The 16,755-nt window shown below is 35.8% G+C and overlaps 1 pseudogene; it reads right to left on the bottom strand.

The window, feature by feature from the left end:
• Positions 1-15,409: 15,409 nt before the first annotated feature.
• Positions 15,410-16,155, bottom strand: LOC141492095 (cathepsin F pseudogene; annotated as a pseudogene).
• Positions 16,156-16,755: the final 600 nt, after the last annotated feature.

Here is a 16,755-nt window from a genome sequence, read left to right as displayed (position 1 = left end):
TCTATTCCCTATGACTCTGCCCACTCTTTTTCCTGGAACTGTGACCTAGAACTGGGTCTTGAGTGATAGAGCTGCCAAATGGCACTTGATTCTGAGCCTAGTTCTACAACTGGGGTTGTTTGAGGTGTCTTTCTGATGAAGCATTTAATTCTCTAAGCACCTATTGGTGCTTGGAGAATTGTTGCATGCTTCTTCCATTATCTGGTGCCACTTTTGCCACACTGTACTCTCAACCAGTCCTTTTTCCAGTATATGAAGAAAGTATTTCTCCCATCTTAAGCTTCCCTGGGTCAGAAAATGGCTCAATAAGATTCTTTTTTGTCTTTAACACTCAGAACACTGTTTGTTTGGTTTCTGTGGTCATTTTGTAGGGGAAGTTTTGGAAGAAGTTTGTTTGTTGTGATCTTTCACTTTGCCAGCTTGACACTGCCACCAAAGTGGTCTTCATAAATTGTAAGTCTGAGTATATTATCCTGTCCTCCCCCTTCCCTCAGATCACACTGAAAACCCATTTGGGATACAATACCCTTCATAGCATTTCTCCCCTAACTTTTCTAATTACTTCCTGCTGCTCCCATGATATTAGTTAGACATTCATGCAGGTTACATCATTATACCTTGGATTTTACTGTTATTGTTCAATTTTTTCATTTGTGTCTGGCTCTTGCTGCCATCATTTGGGATTTCCCTGGTAAAGCTGCTCAAGGGCTTTGCCATTTTGATCTCTGGTTCATTTAATAGACTAATAAACTGAAGTAAGCAAGGATAAGTGACTTGCCCAGGGTCACACTGCTAGCAAGTGTCTAAGGCCAGTTATGAACTTAGGAAGATGACTTTTCCTGATTCCAGGTCTGGCACCACATCCATTGTGACACCAAGACATCCTGTTCCTTAATCAAAACACTCTATTTTCTCACTTTAGACATTTTCATTGACTTTCGTTATTCATGGAATGCACTCCCATCTCATCTCTGCCTTTTGGTACCCCCAGCTTCCTTTACTTTTCAGGAAAAATCTTTTATAGGATGCACTTCCCAATCTCTTTTCAATTTTAGTACTTTCCTTCTAATTTATTCTGTATACACAGCTTGTTTGAGAATTGACTTTCATTAGCTCTGAAAACCTTGAGAGTGGTCTTTTTCCCCTTTATACCTCCAGTGTTTAGTATAGAACCTACCTAGAATGTAAAAAAACATAATAAATTATTACTAAATGAACTGTTGTCTGATCATTTTTAGAGATGAAATATGTAGGTATATGTATTCACTTCCATATGAGCACCTCTGAGCTTCATTCATTTATTAATTATTTTGTTTTGTTTTGATGGCAGAGGTTCTATGATGTATAAAGTTGAAAACTCTTGTATTTTATATCAGACTTTTTTTTCAGCTACTGAGTAGTAATCTATTGTCTGCATGGCAGAATTAAAGTGAATGCTCAGTCACTCTCATGGATGTATAATAGAGAGTCAGAGTGAGAATAGACAGTAGAAAATGCCCTAAGTTAGTGCTCTTTAGGGACACATAGACTCCTTAAGTTTCAAATTAGAAAATAGCATCCTAACTACATCAGTGACTGGCTAAATGCTAAATGTATACATGTACGTCTGTCCTTGATGATATGAGAACCCCTTTGAATATAAGCCCAGTCTGGAAGATAGAATAGTTCTTTGGCAAATGACTTGGAGGCCAACCTGTAGGCAACTGGGTTCCTCTCAAGCTGCATTCTATATTTATAATTAATATTTTATTTTTTCTTTCTTCCTTCCTTCCTTCATTTTCCTTCCTTCCTTCCTTTGTTCCTCCCTCTCTCCCTCTTCCTTTCTTCTTCCCTCCCATTCTCCCTCTTTCTTTGTTTCTCTCTTTGTTTTTCTCTTTGTTTCTTTGTTTCTTTCTTTCTCTGCTTTTCTGCCTTCTGTACCTTCTCTTCTCCTTCCTTCTTCTCAGTCTATTTCTCTTTCTTTCTTCTTTTTGTTCTTGTTCATGTTTTCTGGTTTTTGTTCTTGTTCTCCTTCTCCTTCTTCTTGCTCCAGTTCCTCCTTCTTTTTTCCCATTTGCCTTGATCCAATTTAATCAGATTTTGAATGTGCATTTGGGACCGCTATGCACCAGAACTAAACGGAATATTCAATTCCTAACTTTGGTATGAAGGATGATCATAGGTAAAGCAGGGCAAAATTTAGGGTGGGAAATATAAAAGATTATTTGAGATAGAGTTATCACTGACCTAAGTCACTGTTAAGGGTGAAAATACTTTCAGTGAAATCAAACAATTATGAATTTTGTACCTCATATCCAATATTTAACAAGATGTCAAAACATGATAATAATTAATGAAGGGGAGAGATGGTTGAAGGGAGAAACATCAATACATTGTTCCTATAACATGAATTTGTCATCTCACTATAAAACAATATCATCTGCTAATAAAATGATTGAAATGTACTTTTCACAAAGAACCCAAGAAATTCAAAATAGAAAAGAAAATCTAAAATGCTTCTAAGTAATGATAGCAGCAGCACTTTTGGAATACCAGCTATAGGCAGTAGATGACGAGGATGGTGGCTTATTTTTTTTGCTTTTGTTTTTTGTTGATGCTGTTTGCCCTTTATTCTCAAAGATGACCATAACATCAAGGGCAGTGACATCATGACAAGCACAAGCACATGAATTGAACTGGGGTGGGGGGGGGGTGTGCTAAGTCACCAGTTTCACTCTTTCCTCCAGAGTCATCTGGGTCCAGTGGTCAGATATGAATCAGGACTGGACTGGGAGGCAATCAGGGTTAAGTGACTTGTGCAAAGTCACAGAGCTATCAAGAGTACTGTCTGAGGCTGGATTTGAACTCCCATCTTCCTGACTCCAAGATCAATGCCTTATCCACTGAGCCATCTAGCTGCTCAAGAGTCTTTTCTCTCTCTCTCTCTCTCTCTCTCTCTCTCTCTCTCTCTCTCTCTCTCTCTCTCTCGATGGAGTACTGGATCCCAGATAAGTCATTCTACCTCTATTTGCTTCAGTTTCCTTCACAATTGAATGAGCACCAAGGCAGTTCGGTGATACACTGCATGAAGCACTAGCCTGTGTAGTACTAACTCTATGATGGTGGGCAAGTCACTTAACTCTTTTTGTCTCATTTATCAAATGAACTGGAAAAGAAAATGACAAATCATTACAAAATCATGGTCAAGGAGAATACAAATGGGTCCAAAAGGGCACATATGATTGAATAAACTGAACAGCAATAGTAGACTGAGCATAAAACATGCAAAATATGATCATATTAGCATAATAAATTACAAATCTTTTGTGCATCTCAAGTGATAAAGTAGTTACAAAGAGCTTAGCAGTGTCTGACTTGTATTACATATATGATATATATATATATATGCTTATTCCCATTTCCCTCTCTCCATAAGAATTTAAAACCTAATAGACAACTATTAATAAGACTCTCACTAAATAAACTGCAACCTTTGAACATGAAATTTTTCAAAGAACTCCAGTAAAATTTCTATGCACTGATATAAAGTGAAGTAACCGGAATCAGCAAACAATACACATCATGCTTACAAACGCCCAACAAGAACACGCAAATGAGAACACATGGGAACAATGATGCTTACAAAACAATAGCAGCAACAACACATATGGGAACAAAGTAGCACAGCAAATACTGGAAATTGGGAAAGTAAAATAAGAAAAGTTCCATCTTATGAAAAAAGAGAAGGGGTCCCTTTCTTCTCTTACTTTCTAAAGATAGATAACTCTGAGTGTGGCATATTGCATATTCTGTCAGATATGGGTTGTTTTAATCTGGCTGACCTTTTTCTCTGTCTCTCTATCTCTGTACTTTTCTATTTCTGTCTCCAATTTTCTGTCTCTGTACTTCTCTGTCTATCTCTATATCTATCTCTCTTTATATGTCTTTTTCTGTCTCTCTCTTTCTGATTTTAACTCTACTTTTTACAAGGAATGGCTATTGCTCTCTGGGGTTCAGAAGAAGTGATATGTTTGAATATGAAAGGGATATAAAGATAAATGATATCAAAATTTTTTAAATGAATATGCCATCAGTGGCATCCTGAGAAGTCCTGTCTAAATATAAACTTATATACAGCCCCAGTACACATGCTCAGAATAAAATAAACCCTTTGAAAATACACAGGTTGCTATGGTTTTTCTTATTATTTTTTAAATTCTTTGGTAGTGAGGTTATTTATGTGAGAAAGTACCAAGGACAATTTACGCCATGGCCAAAAGCTTCTTGGGGAATATTCTTCTACATACCAAGAAATGTAGGGTTACGTGTCAGTACTGTATATCATTGTTGTACTTCTGTTCTGCCTCAATTTGTCATGCTACATCTTTAGTTAAGCTTTCTCATTTTCATTGTCATTGCTGACAACTACTAAGTGTCGTCATTTATGGCTTCAAAACTCATGGTGGCAGCATTATCAAAGTTATAGGAATTAGCTGCAGTTTTATTCTTACAGAACATCTAGCTGTCGCAAGTTTAACCCAGAACCACTAAATCCTTGAAGGATTCCAACACTTCAGGGACGAGTGTGCCGGCCAACTCAGCCTGATAAAGTCATTTGTGCCCACTGAGGACTGTGAAGGGTGCCCAGGGATGATGAGCGGTGTTCACAGACATAGACATCAGGGCTACAGAAATGCAGCCATCGACATCAAATCACAAGAGAGCTTGCCAGCTATACTGACTGAGTTTGAAAAATGTCCACCAAACCAGCACAATGATATTTTAAACTCATTACAGTTTTTGGCTTTGATTTCAAGTTTTTTTTTTCTTTTCATGGGATTTTTTAAAGCAGCAACTGGACCACAAAACAATGTGTATTAATCAAAAGAATTATATCTTTGGACAGATGTACTGCCTGCTACAGACATTCTTGTATATGACTCCTCATGGTTTGGTTATTACGTTACGTTCAGGAAGGCTAAGACAATAGAACATAAGCTTATAAGTCTTTCAAGATGGCAAATAGACATAATTTTTATAGGATGGCAAAATCTTATGTAAGTGCCTAGCAAAGGACTATCTATCTGCTATTTGAATAAAATCCAGATTTATGAAAGATTCATTAAAATACCTGGCAAGGAGTTTAGATAAAGGAGGATTTTTTCCCCAGCATTTATCATAGAATGGGGCGGGGGGGATCTAGAATCTTGTATTCTCTGATGGTGTGATGCTGCATTAAAAGAGAGGGAAAATATTAGACAAACACACATACAGAGCTCTTAAATAGTCTAAAACTTTCACTTGTAGATACATAACATGTAATCTCTTCCATCGCTGCCAACTGGGGGCACTGTTAGAGCTACAGAGTCACAAATAGATTGACCTCATTTTAAATAAGAGACAGTCAACAGGGAATGATAACTTGAGAATTAGGAAATGTGACTTTGAATTTTATTTCTCACATATACTTTTTTGGATGATCCTGAGCAAGTCATTTTATTTCTCAAAAATAAAAGTTTGGGGAGTCAGAGATAACTTTATTTGGTAGAGGAAGTTCTCTTACCTGGACAATTCTTACAAATTATGAAATTCCAGATAAAGTTTTTATCTCTATCTTTTAAATATGAAATCAGAAGATACAAAGAAATTGTTATTAAATGAATGAAAATTAATAGGAAATTCAATGGCAGGAGAGGATGAAGAAAACATTGAAAAAAATTTTTTGGAATACAAAAAATACATCAAATGACCTAATACAAGTAAATTTGTTATCCATAAATTTTATGTAGATATATGTGTAGATGTCATGTGAATATGTGCCTATATATACAGTGCACATGTCATACATTATATGTTCACATGTATCTACAAGATACACACGAACACAAAAAGTGTGTGATTATGCCAGGATATGCACATATATGTATTACACTATGGTATACATAGTATAAATGGCAATACGTACATGTATATTTCTCATTCTAGAATATGAGATATGCATATGTAAACATATACATAGATGGAAATACCATACCTCATATGTATAATATGTTTCATTTATATAGGCTTGTGAATAATATAAGGCATGTAGTAATTATATTCAAATATATAATATATATATAGTCATATGTATATAATTTTGTATTTTTTATAAATTCTTATCATCATTAGAATAAAAACTAATTGATAGTATGGAATATTAAATTCTTTCTTTAGCTGCAGTACCTAATATAATGCCTGGAAAATGGGAATGTCTGTTAATCAATTTATTCATTGATACATTATAAGAGTGCACTGCAGGTAAACCTGTCGAGAGTAAGAAATATTTCAGATTTGTCTATCACCTAGTGAAATTCCTAACCTATACCAATAATAAATAAATTCTTTGGCTTGAATGAATTCCATACAGTATAGAAAATAAACCTAATTTCAACTTAACAATAAATACAAATTCATGGATATAAAAAAAAGTCTAATAATATTACCTGTCTGTGTTAGGTCATCAAAAAATTACCGAAAAAATGATATAAAGATGAGAAGACACTCTTTCTTGATATGTTTTAACAAGTGGTTAAGTCTAAAAACAGGAAATGAACAAAAATAAAGATCTGACTATGATGACTGGTATATATTTAATTAATAGGACTCAAATTAACTTGATTAACAATTATGAATTCAAAGCACTAATGATGAGACCTGCCTCCCACTTCTAAGCAGAGAGTTGGTGCACTGTAAATAAAGAATGAGAAATGTATTGACAGATACTGCCCATGTGTCAACTTGTGCCTATTAGAAGGTAAATGGAAAGAGTAGGAAGTAACTTTAAAAGAAATAAAGATTACTTGTAAAGTATTTATTCATCCCCAATAATATATGAAGTTTAACCGGTGCAAAGTAGTTACTATTATCAAGGAACCAAAAAGACTCCCGTGAATTAATTAAACTTAGCCAAGTGATAAGACTGAAAAATAATATTTAACAAGATTATAGAAAACTCTATCACCTCAGCAAATGATACCAGCCACCAGAGATAGAAACCTTGGGATGAGATTTATATTTTTTCAAATGACCAAAGGAATCATTTCATATAAATGAAAATAGATAGCAAAAAAGGAAACATATAAAAAAAGGAAATAGATGTGCTTTTTAAATAAGATATCATAATGAAAACAGCACTTTTGAACTACAGCACCCAAGAATCACAAGTAATCTCTGAAGAAGTTGTACTGACAATAATGGGTTGGGAGGAAGGGTTATACTTGGCCTTATTATGACAAAAAGAAACCTGAGTTGGTTCCTATGTCATTTCAATAACACTTCTGTATGTTCTTACCACTTTGTGACCTTGCAGACCATAGCAAAGATATTGGAATTTTCTTGGCAAAGATAGTGAGTTATATTGCCATTTCCTTTCCCAGTGCATCCAGTGGATTCTTTTGTCAGGTAACCAGAGGCAAATGTCTTGCCTAGGGTCACTGGAATGTGCCTGAAACTGTATTTAATCTCAAGCCATCCTGACTAGGCACAATGCTGTATGCACTGAGCCACTGCTTCCTCATTAATGGGACTTAGGGATATTTTATTAAAGATAATACAAAGGGGATACAAATCTAAAAATAAATTAATGTTTTTTCAACGATGCAAAGAATAAGAACGGAGATACTCACTGCTAGCCTAGAAACATATATCAGCTTATTCGTATCCCCAAATCCCTCTGTGAATGGCTTATACTTACATTAACAACATCATCGATGACAGCAAACTTAATAAGGTATTAGCTAGCTTTTCACAGAGACTTTTCTTTATCCAATAACATCTTTATAATCTGAGAATGGGAGAGGATATATGATCCTGATGTGTCCATTGATTAATTTTTACAAATTGAGTATGTGACTGAGTAGAATAAAATGCTTTCTTGAAGGATTTTTTTTCTAAAAAATCCTCTCCCACAAATATATTTGAAATTATTTATGATTTTTGCAGCTATAGTGATGTTTCTTCAGTGTTAATAAATGTATTAACGTGAAGATATAAATCAGAAAGAAATAATGACAAATCACATATGGTCTTCCCCACTGTCAAAACAGATTGCCATGTGATGTGTGTCATATCTTTGAAACTCCTTACATGTGGAGTAATTTTGTGAGGAAAAAGTTTAAAAAAACTATATGTGTAAAGGTGAAGATCAATTCTATCAAGTGATGGAAAATACTGAAACCTATAAAAGCACATTGTGATACTGAGTAGTAGAAAATGAATTTCAATTTAATAAAATAGCTAACATATGTACATGTAAAAATAGTTTTCAGAAAAGATTTGAACAATTTAAGACATAAGAAAAAAAGCCATATTATAAATAGGAAGACTCAGAACTCCTTTTGAACAATGTTGAACATTATTTCACATGTGTGGGATCATTTTGATATTTTAAATTTGCAGAGAAGAATATATTATGCATTTTTATATAATGGAAAGACTGAGTGTTAGGGAAAAAACTGTTTCAAGGACATCAAAGATGTAGAAGACCGGAGAGCATTGTGGGATATTTTAGATCATTTTGAACTCCATGTTTCATGGCTAAAGATAGTATATTTTTAAAAATGTGAAACAGAAACTTTGGAGATGGAAGTATGATGAAAAGGACTATTAGATTTATAGGGACACTGAGTGGATAGGGATTATCTTTTCTGTTAAGTAAGTATATTCATAATGACATAAAACTATAATATTTTGAATTACTATTTACAGATAAGAGTTAAAGAGATAGATTGGTGAATAAAAAGAGTTTATTTCTACTCAAAGAGGCTACTCCTAGGTCCCTGAGAAAGCTTCAATGTAGTAATACATGTGATGGTCCCTGGGAACTTAGACTTGGAGTTTTAAAACCTATCCAGAAAGTGAGTAGACAGTAACATACATCATGGGAGGCCTTTTATATCTAGCTATATTGTAAAGCAATGGATGGTACATACAAGACACCCACACAACATGGGCTTTGTTATTTTGGGGGGGGGACTTTATGTGTGGTTTTACTTTTCCTATACAAATCAATGATGTCTGTGCCTACATAATTGTTGACTTAAAATTATATAGGTCTCCAAATCAAGTAGTTCAATTATTTAAATTTACAGAAAAAGAAACTGAGACCCAGTGGGACTAAGAAATTCCTCAGTGTCACAAAATGACAGAGGCATTATTTGAATTGTATTTATATGCGTGTGTGTGTATATCTATCTAAATATGCATACATTTTATATTTAGGGAAATATAGGCATACACACATTAACAATCATCTTTCAGTACTGAAGAAGACCATAATGACTTGCTTATTATATTATATTATATTATATTATATTATATTATATTATATTATATTATATTATATTACATTATATTATAGAGTATCCTGTGGAAGGTATTCTTCTCACTTGCCTCCACCAGAGCCATTCCTCTCCATGACCTGATTTATCAGAAATATGCCTATTAGTGACGGTCAGTAATGGTGGGAATATCTTGGCTTTGACTTGATTTCTCTTCTTCCCATTTCATTGGAGCACCACAGTGCACACTATCAATGTTGGACAAAAAAGAGCATGGGATATTTGATGACAGAATTGGACAATCCAATATATGCAACTCAATATATCTCTTGATGGACTAATCATTAGTATGACCTTTCCTCTCACTCATAGCTACTCAACAGTATGATACAATTGGCAAAAGATTTAACATTAGAACAATGTTACTTTGCCATTCAAAGGACTAGAAAGCTCTACTCTGGTAACAACATCCAGAACTCAAGCTCACCGGAAGCCTCCAGAACCACAATGCTTTTCCTACAAATACAGGGTCTCAAAAGAATACTGATGTATAGAAAAATGATACTGATAATATTCATATGAACCATCTCAGTTAATAGAGCAGGTAGAGGGAGCTTTTATAGTTTGAAGCACAGAAGAAAGCCGAATTCGAAGATAAAATATGGTGTAAAAATGGAGTCAATAAGAAAAAAGGGAAATGGAATGGGAGAAAGAAAAAGGAGAGGGGGAATAGGCCAAGCTATTTCACATAATAAGATTTTTTTTATTACAATGAGCTATTGCAATGATATGGAAGGGGGGAGGCAAGGGGGAATGAGGGAACCTTTGCTCTCATCAGAGGTGGCTAGGAGAGGAAACAGCAAATATACTCAATGGGGTATAGGCATCTGGAGTAAGAAGGAGGGGGGAGCAGGGGGAAGGGGTGGGGATGTGAATAAAGGAGGAGAGGATGGACCATGGGGGGGCGAGTGACCAGATGTAACACATTTTCTTTTTTTTTTTTTACTTCTTGCAAGGGGCTGGGATTGGAAGGCCTGCCCAGGCCCATAGCGTCAGGTGGATTCTGGGCCTAAGGGGTGGTATGGGGGCTCGGGGCTTCTTGGCCCCAGGACCAGGGATCTGTCTGCTGCGCCACTCAGCAACCCTACAGCAGAGTCAGAGTGAAAGGAGAGAGAAAATAGAGTGCATGGTAGTGGAGAAATAAAAAAAGAAGGAATTGCGATCAGCAATGGAAACAGTGGAAAAATATGGAAGTAACTTTTGTGATGGACTTATCATAAAGAATGTAATCCACCCCTGACAGTGTTGATGGTGTTGGAACAAAGACTGAAACACATTTTTTGTTATTATTATTTGGGGGAGGATGCAGGGCAAGTGGGGCTGGGTGGCCTGCCTGGGGCCACATAGCAGGGTGATCATTGGGTGTCTGGGGCCAGATTTGGACCCAGGTGCTCCTGGCTCAAGGGCCAATGCTCTGTCTGCCACCCAGCCACCCCTACTATTATTACTATTTTATTTTATTTTGGGTCTTTTTTTTTCTTCTTTTTGGTTTTTGCAGGGCAGTGGGGATCGGGTGGCTTGCATGTCACATGGCTGGGTGATTATTGGGTTTACGAGGCTGGATGTAGACTCGGGTGCTCGTGGCTCCAGGGCTGGTGCTCCGTCCATTGCGCCACCTGGCCATACCTACAATTATTACTATTATTTTTTTAATTTAATTTTTTTCTCCCCCTTTACTTTTTTGCCCAAGCAAGTCTATCTATATTCATGGGGGAGGAGGGGTATTTTGTTTACTTGTAAACAAGTATATCTTATTAATGTAAAGAAAAAACATTTGTACAAATGAGAGTAAAAAATAAATTTAAAAATAAAAAAAAAATAGAAACCAGGAGGGATGGGAATTCAGGGAAGCCTGGAGGGATCTGCATGAACTGATGCTGAGTGAGATGAGAAGAACCAGAAAAACACTGTACATCCTAACAGCAACAAGGGGACGATGATCAAACTTGATGGACTTGCTCATTCCATCAGTGTAATAATCAGGGACAATTTGGGGGCTCTCTGCAATGGAGAATACCATCTGTATCCAGAGAAAGAACTGTGGAGTTTGAACAAAGACCAAGGACTATTACTTTAAATTTGGGGGGGGGGGCTGATATCTAATTGTCTGATCTTGCTTTCTCTTGTACTTTATGTTTCTTCCTTAAGGATATGATTTCTCTCTCATCACACTCAATTTGGATCAGTGTATATATACCATGGAAACAATGCAAAGACCAAATTGCTTTCTGTGCGGGTGGGGGAGGGAAGTAAGATTAGAGGGAAAACTGTAAAACTCAAAATAAATAAAATCTTTAATTAAAAAAAAAGAATACTGAATTGTTACTTTTTGTCACTACCTTCCTGGGTTCGGAGTGGGTAATTTGCACGCTTGCTGCCTTCCTTTGGTGTGGAGGGGCTCCCTGTCCAATCCGCATATGTATTTTCATTGCATAAGATGCATTATATACAATTTTGTTATACTCTTTATCCATTGCATGCCATTGAATTTGCATGCCTCTAATCTTCTCCCTCTTCACCAATGCTGTACAACTCCATTGCTTAACTATTCCTAATCCTTTCACTTTTAGTTGTCTCCAGAGACCACATTACTTAGGTTTTACAATGCAGATATTTTGAATTTATATATCTATCATTTACTTATTTATGTATCTATATCTATCTATCTATCTATCTATCTATCTATCTATCTATCTATCTATCTATTCCCAGTAGAATATAAGCTCTTTGAGGACATAGAAAGTTTCATTATGGATTTATAACGTAAGAAAAAATTGATTAATGCTCCTTGATTTGAAATGATTTGATAATCCCTAGATGAAAGATTGATATTTTTATGATGGGCAGGGTGTACAAATGTTTTTATTCATTGATCAAATTGTTTAATTTTTTCAAGTCAGCAAATCTTACAAAATCCCATATATGAAAATCATAGTGCAATGGAAAAGATTAGCTTCCTCATGACTGGAAAAGAATAAGTTGGAGAAAAATAAAACAGCCTTTTAAAAGCATTTGGGGGGGATAAATAAAAAAACCAAATTATCTTATAGATATTTATTGAAAGCAATGAATTTCCATTTTGAAACTTGGTGATATAGTTCCATCACCTAGGCTCCATTTTAGAGGGGAAATGTAAAACTTGCTTATTTGACACTTATCATCTAAAGAAATGTATCTCAAATTGTGAAATTCAGCCAGAATGAAATGTTTGTGGTGTTTCCAGTGATTCCCAGATTTTATGCCTTGGGGTGACCATCTATTTCATTAATACATAAATCCAAGTGACTTGATTAATCTCAGTAAACAAGAGAGTGTCTGCACTCTGACAAAACAGTGGAGAACTATTCTAAGTAGGATTTGGAGTCAAATCTAATATCCACCTACCTGTGCAAACTTGAACAATAAAGAGCTGTAAATATTGATTATTCCTTGTTATCATATGACATAGTAGAAAGAATGAAATTTGGAATGCACCAGATGGTTCCGAAAGACTTCTGGTGATAATATATGTATATACACATATTCAAACATATCTATGCATATAAATGCAGAGTATTATATATGCATATGGATGCATATATATAAATATTATTCGTATATACATTTACTATGTATATGTGCATGCATGCACATGCGAACATATTATTTATTTCCCACAACTGAAATTTTGGGCAATAAATGGAACAATCCTTAAGATCATTCTCTTAAGTTAAAATTATGAAACCTCAATTAAATTAGAAAAGATTAGTGTGATTCTGTGCTAATAGTATGAAAAAACCCAACAACATTATTTCAGTTGTTATCTTACCTCCTGATGTCCTTCTCTTCTCCTTAGACATTCTTCTTAGACATTCTATGCTCAGAAGAGTGGTATGAACTAGGACTCATAAAACAGTCTCAAATTCTAATACCATCCTCAATATTCCCTTTTCCCAGCAAAGCTCTACCAGGAATTGAATGTTCAGTTTACCATTTTTCTTTCTGTTCTACCCCAAAGAACTCACTCATTTGCCCAATTTATCCTACGTGTCCCTCATTGCAGGGAGTATCCCCTTCACTCCATAGAAAGACATTTTATTTAACATAAAGCAGTGTCTGAAAGACTTTAACTCACAGAATGAAATGTCATTATGACAACCAAATCGTTATGAGAAAAAGCACACTGATGTTTGAGCAAATCAAAAAATTCTATTTTCCAATCCTCTCCATATGCAATAATAGCTTATCTGCAGTAAGCCTCATGTAACCCCTGAATATATGCATCTTTACTTCTAGAGAGGCTAACCACAGGCCTGCAATGGCTTGCTCCTCCTCATTTCTCATTTCATACTGTGAGCCAGCTCACAAAGGGAAACAAGCAACATCACATGTCTCTGAGTCAATGAAAGCAAAAATAGAAGAAATTGGGTGCAAATGTTTTTTTGCAAGGATGTAAAAAATGTTTCACATGGGTTGACCAGTTTCCTAAATAATCATTATATCTAAACTTTAAGAGACAAAAAATCTGAAGAATTCTATTTCAATTAATCAGACATCAGATTGTTATTACTTTGAGTCCATCTCTCTGAAATTGTTTTAGCAGTTCACATTTATAGTATCATTATAATAGATATAAATCAAAAGGTATAAAGGGCATTCAATTAATATTTTGTATGGATATATATTTTAAAATATGTATAACTTCAAAAATTTCCTGAAATATTTGAAACAAATACATATTAATGTTTCATTTTGTGCTATTGGTGAAGGGAGTTAGACTATTCTGTTTGTTATAAAGTGATTACCAATTCTATTGATCCCTCCCTCCCCCCCCAAGATATTTCTAATAATTCCTAGGTATCAACTGAATAACAAAGAAAAGGGAACTTAAAAGTGATTTCTTAAAGGCAAGAAAAATAACAAAATATTTATCAATGTATTTCTATAATGATCTAAGTAACAGAGAAAAAAAAATGGATGGAAAAAGGAGAGTGGGTAACTAGACAAAGATGAAAGTGAAGAAAGAAATGAGCAAACAAGCCACAGGAGAAGAGGAGGTAAGGACAAGAGTGAAAAGGAAAGAGTGATTAGAGAGGCAAAAGAAGGTATATATTGGAAAGAATTGTAAAAATAATTTCCTCAGATAAGCTGGTATTACTCAATATCCCTGAATATATAAACAAGGCCACGCTTCTTATTGTCATTTAAAAAAGACAAAAATAATAATTCAGTAAAGCAAAATGTTTCAAGAGCTTTGAAATACAACATATCATAGTTTGATGACCTATGATCACAAATATTGAAATATGAATATGGAGATGTCTACTCACCAAATATGTTAATCATTCTGCTGGAGGACATCCAACATAGAGATGATATTAAAAAGGGCTTCTTTTTTAGATGGTGAGGTTCTTCAAATGTTATTGTTCTTAGATAACATTGTATTTATTGCATAACCCGTAGAAGACTGCGAAAGTATGCAACTGGCCATGAGATTGGCTTAACCATGTACATTAGAAAAATAAAACGGATAATAATGGTTATTGTCTGATGGTGACACACTTTATTTTTTGAGGGTCCTTTCTTTGATGCCAGAGGGCCTTCAGACTTGGCTTTTATCTCAGCCAGGGAGAAAAAGGAGAATTCACAGCATCATTCAGAGAGGGAAACTGAGGTTCAGGGAAGTGTCTTCTTTGCAGTATCTGGTAATACAACAGAACTGGGCTTTAGGTCTGAGTCAAGCAGCCATCCCCTGAATCCTCAGTTTCTTAAGCAGATGCCTGGTGCCCTGCCTCACTTGAGGGGACTCCTGTACATTCAGGACTAAAGTTGCTATTGACTTGACTGGACTCTCCTCCTCCTCCTCCTCCACATTAAGCTACCTTGGCTTTGGCCAGTCCTGGACCAGGGTGGCACTGCCAGTGCTGAGAGCACCTACATCAACAGGAATGAACCACACTAACCTGGGTTAGTCTGGGATCTGAGATCACAATGCCAGACTGGACATCTGCTGAGACACTGCCCTCCCAGAGTGTGTAATGTTATTATCAGTTCCTGACCAAAGCAGGTATCTAGTCCACGATGGCAGAGCTGGTCATGGCATTCACTCCACAGGCCCAGGTACCTCAATATAAGTAATAATAGCCACCCTTGCCCCAGGCAGCTCCCCAGCTACCATTGATGGCCCAGAAGGGCAACAGCCCTAGCTGTTGCCACAGCCCACAAGCAACCCAACGAGGTCTATGAGTGAGGGGTTGCAGAGGAACCAAAATGGGTGCATAGAAAAGGCACGAGCAACAGAGATGGGTCCGTTCTTCACCAACCAGGCAGTGAACTCAGATCCAAATCAGATCCATCGAGTTATTAATGTAGACTCTTGCCTTGTGAGGAGAAAAGCTGCAACACTACTAGAGGCCTTTCTAACTAGAACTCTTCTCTGTTTCCAGGTCCCCAAATCCCTCAATAACTATCTTGGCATTTCAGGACAGGGATCTGTCTACTACAGACTTGGTCCAGGGTATTCCAGTTCACAAGTTCTTTCTCAGAAAGAGCCAACAGGACCCTAAATGGAGGAACCATTGCCCTTCCACATTACAGGTGCCTGAGGAAGCCCAGCAATATCCCAATATGCCCTGATTCTTGACCTTGGTGACAGCTCCATGATCCCTCCAGTCCCAGGCACCAGGGGCTGGGACTTTGGCTGGCAGAACTGACCTCAGAGCTAGACTGGGAGGATGCTTAATAGGATCCTCAGACAGAAAGGCTGAAACACCTCCTCTTTGAAGTTACTTCTTTTGGTAGATTTATATATATCCATATCCATATGAATTTCTATCTGTCTATCTATCTATAATGTACTATTTATGTATTATATATACTTATACTATATGTAATTTATATAAATATGTTTACATATAGAGAGAATGCATATGAATATATATTATTTATATTAATAGATATTATTTATCACTATAGACTGACATAACTGGATAATAAATTGGTACTAGAACTAAAGAAGCAAGCTTGAGTTTTTAAAATAATAATAATAATAATAACATTCATAATAGTAACAATGATAACATTCATTTAGCAATTTAAGTTTTTGGAAGATCCTTTGCAAATACTAATTCATTTTATTCTCCCTCCAGTCCTAGGAGGGAGGTACTATCATTTTCCTCAATATGCAAGTGAGAATAAAACAGGTAAAAAGAAATAAATGACATCATCCAAGAACATTCAGCTAGAGCCTGAGGCTTGATTTGTACAGAAATCATGTGTCCGTGAACTTCTTTCATCCACATATAGGTTCTAGTTGTGTTATGATATACATGATGGCAACACTTGCATGATTTATGTTTATTATAGTGAGAGGGATGTTGTGCAAAGGTATCCTTCTCACTTGTCTTTTAGGACTTCT

This window comes from Macrotis lagotis, chromosome 6 (assembly GCF_037893015.1).
Source record: "Macrotis lagotis isolate mMagLag1 chromosome 6, bilby.v1.9.chrom.fasta, whole genome shotgun sequence".
NCBI classification, from domain to species: Eukaryota; Metazoa; Chordata; class Mammalia; order Peramelemorphia; family Peramelidae; genus Macrotis; species Macrotis lagotis.
The sequence above is the reverse complement of the archived record's forward strand: the minus strand, read 5'-3'. Positions and strand labels throughout refer to the sequence as shown.